Source organism: Xenopus tropicalis, chromosome 2 (assembly GCF_000004195.4).
Source record: "Xenopus tropicalis strain Nigerian chromosome 2, UCB_Xtro_10.0, whole genome shotgun sequence".
Lineage (NCBI taxonomy): Eukaryota > Metazoa > Chordata > Amphibia > Anura > Pipidae > Xenopus > Xenopus tropicalis.
The window spans coordinates 159,188,100-159,194,327 of NC_030678.2; positions in this window are offsets into that span (position 1 = coordinate 159,188,100).

Below are 6,228 nucleotides of genomic sequence, written 5' to 3' on the forward strand. Positions count from 1 at the left end.
TGAATATCGGAAGCCCATTTCCCATAGACTTAATTTTAATCAAATAATTCACATTTTAAAAAATGGTTTCCTTTTTCTCTGTAATAATAAAACAGTACCTGTACTTGATCCCAACTAAGATATAATTACCCCTTATTGGGGGCAGAACAGCCCTATTGGGTTTATTTAATGGTTAAATGATTCCCTTTTCCCTGTAATAATAAAACAGTACCTGTACTTGATCCCAACTAAGATATAATTACCCCTTATTGGGGGCAGAACAGTCCTATTGGGTTTATTTAATGGTTAAATGATTCCCTTTTCTCTGTAATAATAAAACAGTACCTGTACTTGATCCCAACTAAGATATAATTACCCCTTATTGGGGGCAGAACAGTCCTATTGGGTTTATTTAATGGTTAAATGATTCCCTTTTCTCTGTAATAATAAAACAGTACCTGTACTTGATCCCAACTAAGATATAATTACCCCTTATTGGGGGCAGAACAGCCCTATTGGGTTTATTTAATGGTTAAATGATTCCCTTTTCTCTGTAATAATAAAACAGTACCTGTACTTGATCCCAACTAAGATATAATTACCCCTTATTGGGGGCAGAACAGCCCTATTGGGTTTATTTCATGGTTAAATGATTCCCTTTTCTCTGTAATAATAAAACAGTACCTGTACTTGATCCCAACTAAGATATAATTACCCCTTATTGGGGGCAGAACAGCCCTATTGGGTTTATTTAATGGTTAAATGATTCCCTTTTCTCTGTAATAATAAAACAGTACCTTGTACTTGATCCCAACTAAGATATAATTAATCCTCATTGGAGACAAAATAATCCTATTGGGTTTATTTAATGTGTAAATAATTTATTTAGCAGACTTAAGGTAGGAGATCCGAATTACGGACAGACTCCTTACCCTGAAAACCCCAGGTCCCGAGCATTCTGGATAACGGGTCCCATACCTGTATTTAAAGCAGTATTACAAATTCAATAAATGGCAATGTTTCCTATTGCAGCAAAAACGATTTCTATATCTGATTGCAAATGATAATCGCTGGTAAATCGCATTACATCCCAAGGTTTTGCTCAGACTTTTCCTCAACACGTTCTTCGGTTTGTTTAACAAGCCGCCGTAGAAATAATACCCTAATGCCCGCTCTGTAGCAAACATTGGTTTTGCAAAAGATCCTTTACAATTTTAGATAAAATTTTCCTAAATGGGGGAGGGGTGAGAAATTGCAGGTAAAGAATAAAACTTCACTTTGTGCATAACCTGCTCTCTGATTGGTGGCACCATCCACAGCCCACCATCTCTGGAACACCTGCATCAGGTGGGCCCTATTTTGGCCAATCCAGCACCATTGGTCTATATAATCCAGCAGCTGCAGTAACTGGGACAGGGGAGAAAGTCTATGGGTGCCAGAAAAGGAGGGGCACCAGACAAAATTCTAGGGGTTATGGAATAAAAGGCCCTTAGTTTGCCCAGGAGCAGTAACCCATATCAACCAATCAGCAGGTAGCATTTAATGGTCACCTGTTTGAAAGAAAATGTCGTATTGGTTGTTATGGGTTACTGCTCCTGGGCAAACTAAGTGCCTTTTATTACATATGGGGGTAAATGTTTACCCCAATTAGGTCTTTGTCATGTCCCAGCAGATGTTCCTAGTCCCCTGGCAGCTGTTTAGGAGCCTGTGGGGGGGGGGGGGGGGGGGGCAGCTGCTAAATCTGGAAGTATAAGGCTACCTTGTGCTCTGGCAGAAGAGGGTGCCAGACAGATGTGCCACTAGATCCACCTATGGAATGCCACTGGGTGCTACCCCATGCCACCCTATTCCTAACACTAAGCCAAGCCTCCTGCACTGTTGTGTCAGTGAAGGATGGGATGATACACAGGGTAGTACTGGGGCAAACATGGAACACTGTGCAGAAATCTGCAGCCAGCATACAGCAGCCCCTTCATTACTACTGGTGGCACTGGAGAAGCAGGACTGGCATTGTGCTCTGTAGTAAACGTCGAGTAATTTCTCCTGGAGTTACCCTGGTTCTGATTTGAGAAATATGGTTGGCTGGTATTGGTTGGTCTATAAGCTTGTGGGTGTCTGTGGGCATTGCCACGTCTCAGCCTGAAATGCTGTACTCACAAATGGGCACGGGAAAAAACGACATGTACAAGAGAGGAAACAAGCAATGCTTAGAAATGTAAAGTAGAGCCAGCAGGTACAGGCTGCACTTACCCCCCAGGGCTCATGTCTTACCCCTGATATGGCCCTTTTCATGGAAGGTCGCGTGTCCATCACAAAGGAGGCCTGAGACAAAGCCATTGAAGCCTCTCTTGTTTTGTGTGGGCAGCACTCCCCTAGAACCCCTCTGTTGCCTTTATCCCAGCTCCTCTCATTGCTCCGGCAGTTGCACCCTACTTAGCTCAGTGCCGCAACCAAATATACCGAAGTAATCCCCTTAAAATCTAAGTTCCACTGGGTGCCATATTGTTTAATGCACCGCAATGCAGTGCTGATTTGGCTGCTCTTTTGTTCAATGTTATATATCTGCTCTGTAATGACCATAGTTTGCAAGTTATACTTTGCCTTTAAAAGACATTTTTGTTTTCTTTTTCCCTTTTCAGTCTATGGTTGGGTAATCCTGCGTCACTCTTCCAGGTCAAAACCAGGTGCAAAATTATCCCTAAACCACACCATAATGAAAGCAGTTGCGCCTTGTCACTGTAGGGTTCATGTTGCTATTGTGACTTCAACGCAAAGTACAATTCTCAGTGCTATAGGCCCAATGGGACCCTCAGTTTTACCCCTGCCCCTCATCAGGCAGGGTTTCCTTTTGGCAGTTTTGGGGCCCCTTTTTGTTTAGAGAAATTGTACAATTGTATTATATTCCTTGTATCATTAGAAGTGCAGCATCAGTGCCAATCACACATACATTTAGAGGCAGATTTACTCAATATAATTTAGACCATTTCAATTTAAATAAAATAATTCCCACTAATGTCTGACATGCATCAAATAAATTCATTTCCATGAATGTCTGACATTTATCAAAAGTTCCAAACTGAAAAAGCACGTGTGGGGAAAAAGTTGCGGAAAAGTGGCAAAAACTGCAAGTTTGACACGGTAACCGCAACTTTTTGGTATTGTTGCACAAAAGGCAGCATCAAAAATCTGAAAACCTCTAAGTATTCACAGCAAAGAAAGATCTTCCAATTGTAAGGGGGGGGGCAAGTTAGAGATGGAGTATTTTCGGATTCAGAATTGTCTCGGAATCTCGGAAAAGTCAACTTTTTTCCTGCGACTTAGCACTAAAAAATCCGAATAGAAAAAAAAAATATGACTGTTAGTAAATGGCCCCCTTAGTGCCATTCCGCATGAAACAAACTCAAGCCATGCAAGTTTATGCAACAAGACACAACTGGGGGTCATTTACTAACTGTCGGATTTCCGCATTAAAAGTCATGAAATAAAAAGTTGCAAATTTACTAATCGTCCAAATCCGAATAAATCCCCAACTAAGACTTGCTGAGATCCAGTGTCGGACTGGGGTGCCAAGGGCCCACCAGAAAACCCCTAGACCTTAGGCCCACAATCCCCTTCTCTGTTCACTCACTTTCTTTAATCTCTTAATTACTTCTTTTTACATAATATTATCTATCCTTTCCTCCATTTCTTCAGTTTCTTTTCATATAGAAGTGAGTAATGGCCATGGTATAGGCATACAGGGCAAATGGTTGGGTGAGCAGGAGGGCCCACTGACACCTGGCCCACCGGGAATTTTCCTGGTATCCTGATGGGCCAGTCCCAGACACAGCAGATGTCCATTCCCTTTCCTGAAAGATCCTTCTTTTGCCTCTTGACTTTTGATGCTGGTTTTTGTGCAACAATACGAAAAATTTTAGTTTTCGGGGCGACAATTTGAAAAAGGCCCAGTTTCTGCAACTTTTTCCCACATGGACTCTTTCAATTTGGATACATTTGTAAATATCAGACATTCGTGTACAGGAGTTTAGTTGAAATGTTTTAGTAATTCTGCCCCAATTGTGTAGGATACAGCAGTTTCACTTTTCTCAAGTGACAAGCGAATCAGTACCATAGTAGGACAGAATGGGAAAAGACGCCATGAATCCATTGGCTCAGCCCTAAGCCCCTCTGCACAATGTGAGCCAGAGGAAAGCAAACAACCCACCCCCATCCCCACAACAGAGCAGCTGCCAGTTCAGCCGCATAAGGGGAAAGATTGTTTCCTGACCTCAAAAGGACAATCTGATTGCTCTGTGAATCAGTTGCTACTGCTTGTTTAACCACTCATAATTATATGTCCCCTCTCCTACTGGAAACCCACATCTAGGAATCACTCACTGGCTGCCCTTAGGGTGAAGACACACTGAGCTACTTAGTAGCAGCTACTAATAGAGAATACTAAGAAGCCTTTGCTAAAACACACACACACACAGACAATTATCAGTAAATTATCAGCATTGTCTATTTTAGTAGCCACAACAAGTAGCTGCTACTAGTAGCTCCATGTGCCTTCACCCTTCACCCCCGATAGGCCTACCCAGCCAAGATCTGGCCTAAAATTGGGCAGATCTCGATAGGTCATGTTTGATTTTCCATCGGATCAGGGACCACATTGTCTCGTTGTCCAACAGCACCTGTGCCCTAGGACATGATTAAATTAGCCCAATATCTCCCACCGCAGGTGGGCATATCGGGAGCATATCTGCTTGTTTGGCAACCTCACCAAATGAGCAGATCTTACATGTATGGTCGCAGTTACAAAATTAGACAATGCTGATCATTTACTGATAATTGTCTTTACATGTGTTTTATCAGAGGCAATTGTCAGTATTGTCTATGGCAGGTGATTCTCTGGCATTTAGTAGCCGTGAGAAGTAGCTGCTACTAAGTTGCTCTGTGTGTCTTCGCCCTTACTGACTATCTGCACATGTTGCACATATACCCTGCTCCAAGGCACCCCAAATTGGATGTTTCTTAGTGTGCATGCAAATATGAAGGCTGAGAAACATTTTCCCCTCTCTCACTTATTAACCCAGTTCCTCTGGGGGACTGTAAATGTGTAAATTTAAGAAACATCAGCCTTATTGCACCCTATAAATTATCCAAACAAGGGCAATTAGGCAGATGTTGGGCATGGCTCCAATCAATTCAGAGGAGTCTAATGGACAAGTATTTCAGGCACCACAATAGATACAAAGAAGTGGTTATTATTAGGGGCACTAGAATTAGGACGTATAAGTAAATATTATAAGGATACTGCACAAAGGCTGAATCTAGAGTTACAAATCCAATCAACGTGGCTCCAAAGTTTGCACTAATTGTGCAAGCTCAGTATGTGAGAGGCTGAAAGGGAAGCCATTATGACATCTGTCACAGTAATTAGCTGAGGGAATGTCACAATGAAACAAGTCTATGATTATCATAATGGCACAAGGCCCATTGTGGGGTCAAAATGCTCCCCCACTGCTATGGGATGGGTCTGTAACATAGTAACAACTGGAACTGCTTGCACCATGGTTTAGGCAGGGGGGCCTGAACCATGTATATGGTATACTGTATAATAAGGCATGGAAAGGGACTGTAACTCTTAGATAGTACATACAGTAAGACAAGATGCTGGCAGAGGCTTGTGTGTACAGTAAAATAACATTGGGATCCAATATTGGGAAAGGGAAAATAGCTGTGGGATTTATAGTAAGTCAAAATGTGTATAGTAAGGCAAAGAGACAGGAGCCATGGGACAGTGTAAGGCAACACTGTCTATAACTCTATAACTCTCACTTCCCACATAGAGCCTTCTGGAATTTCCAGCATCTTAGATTACAAATAACAGGGCCAGCATATAACTATATGGATATATGGCCTGGGAACCTAATAGCACAGAGTTTCATGGCACACAGCTGGCAAAGAGGTGGCCGAATGCAGTCTTGCAGCCAGCCATTTGCATTAATGCCAATGGTGCATGCAGGTGCCAGCCCCAAATTGTGTATTTGACAGGTTGAAAGTGTGGCTGCCGCTCCACTAGCTGAGAAAATCCCAGTAATTTATAAAAAAAATAAATAAATAAAGGGGAAGCAATGCTCATTCTAATAAAAAGATAAAGACTGAGAGGCTAATGTTCTGCTCCAACCAATCAGCAGACATTATGGTGTCACATGAGAGCCAGGGATGTGTGTATATTGTGGGCTTATCTCACAGACGCCTCCCGAG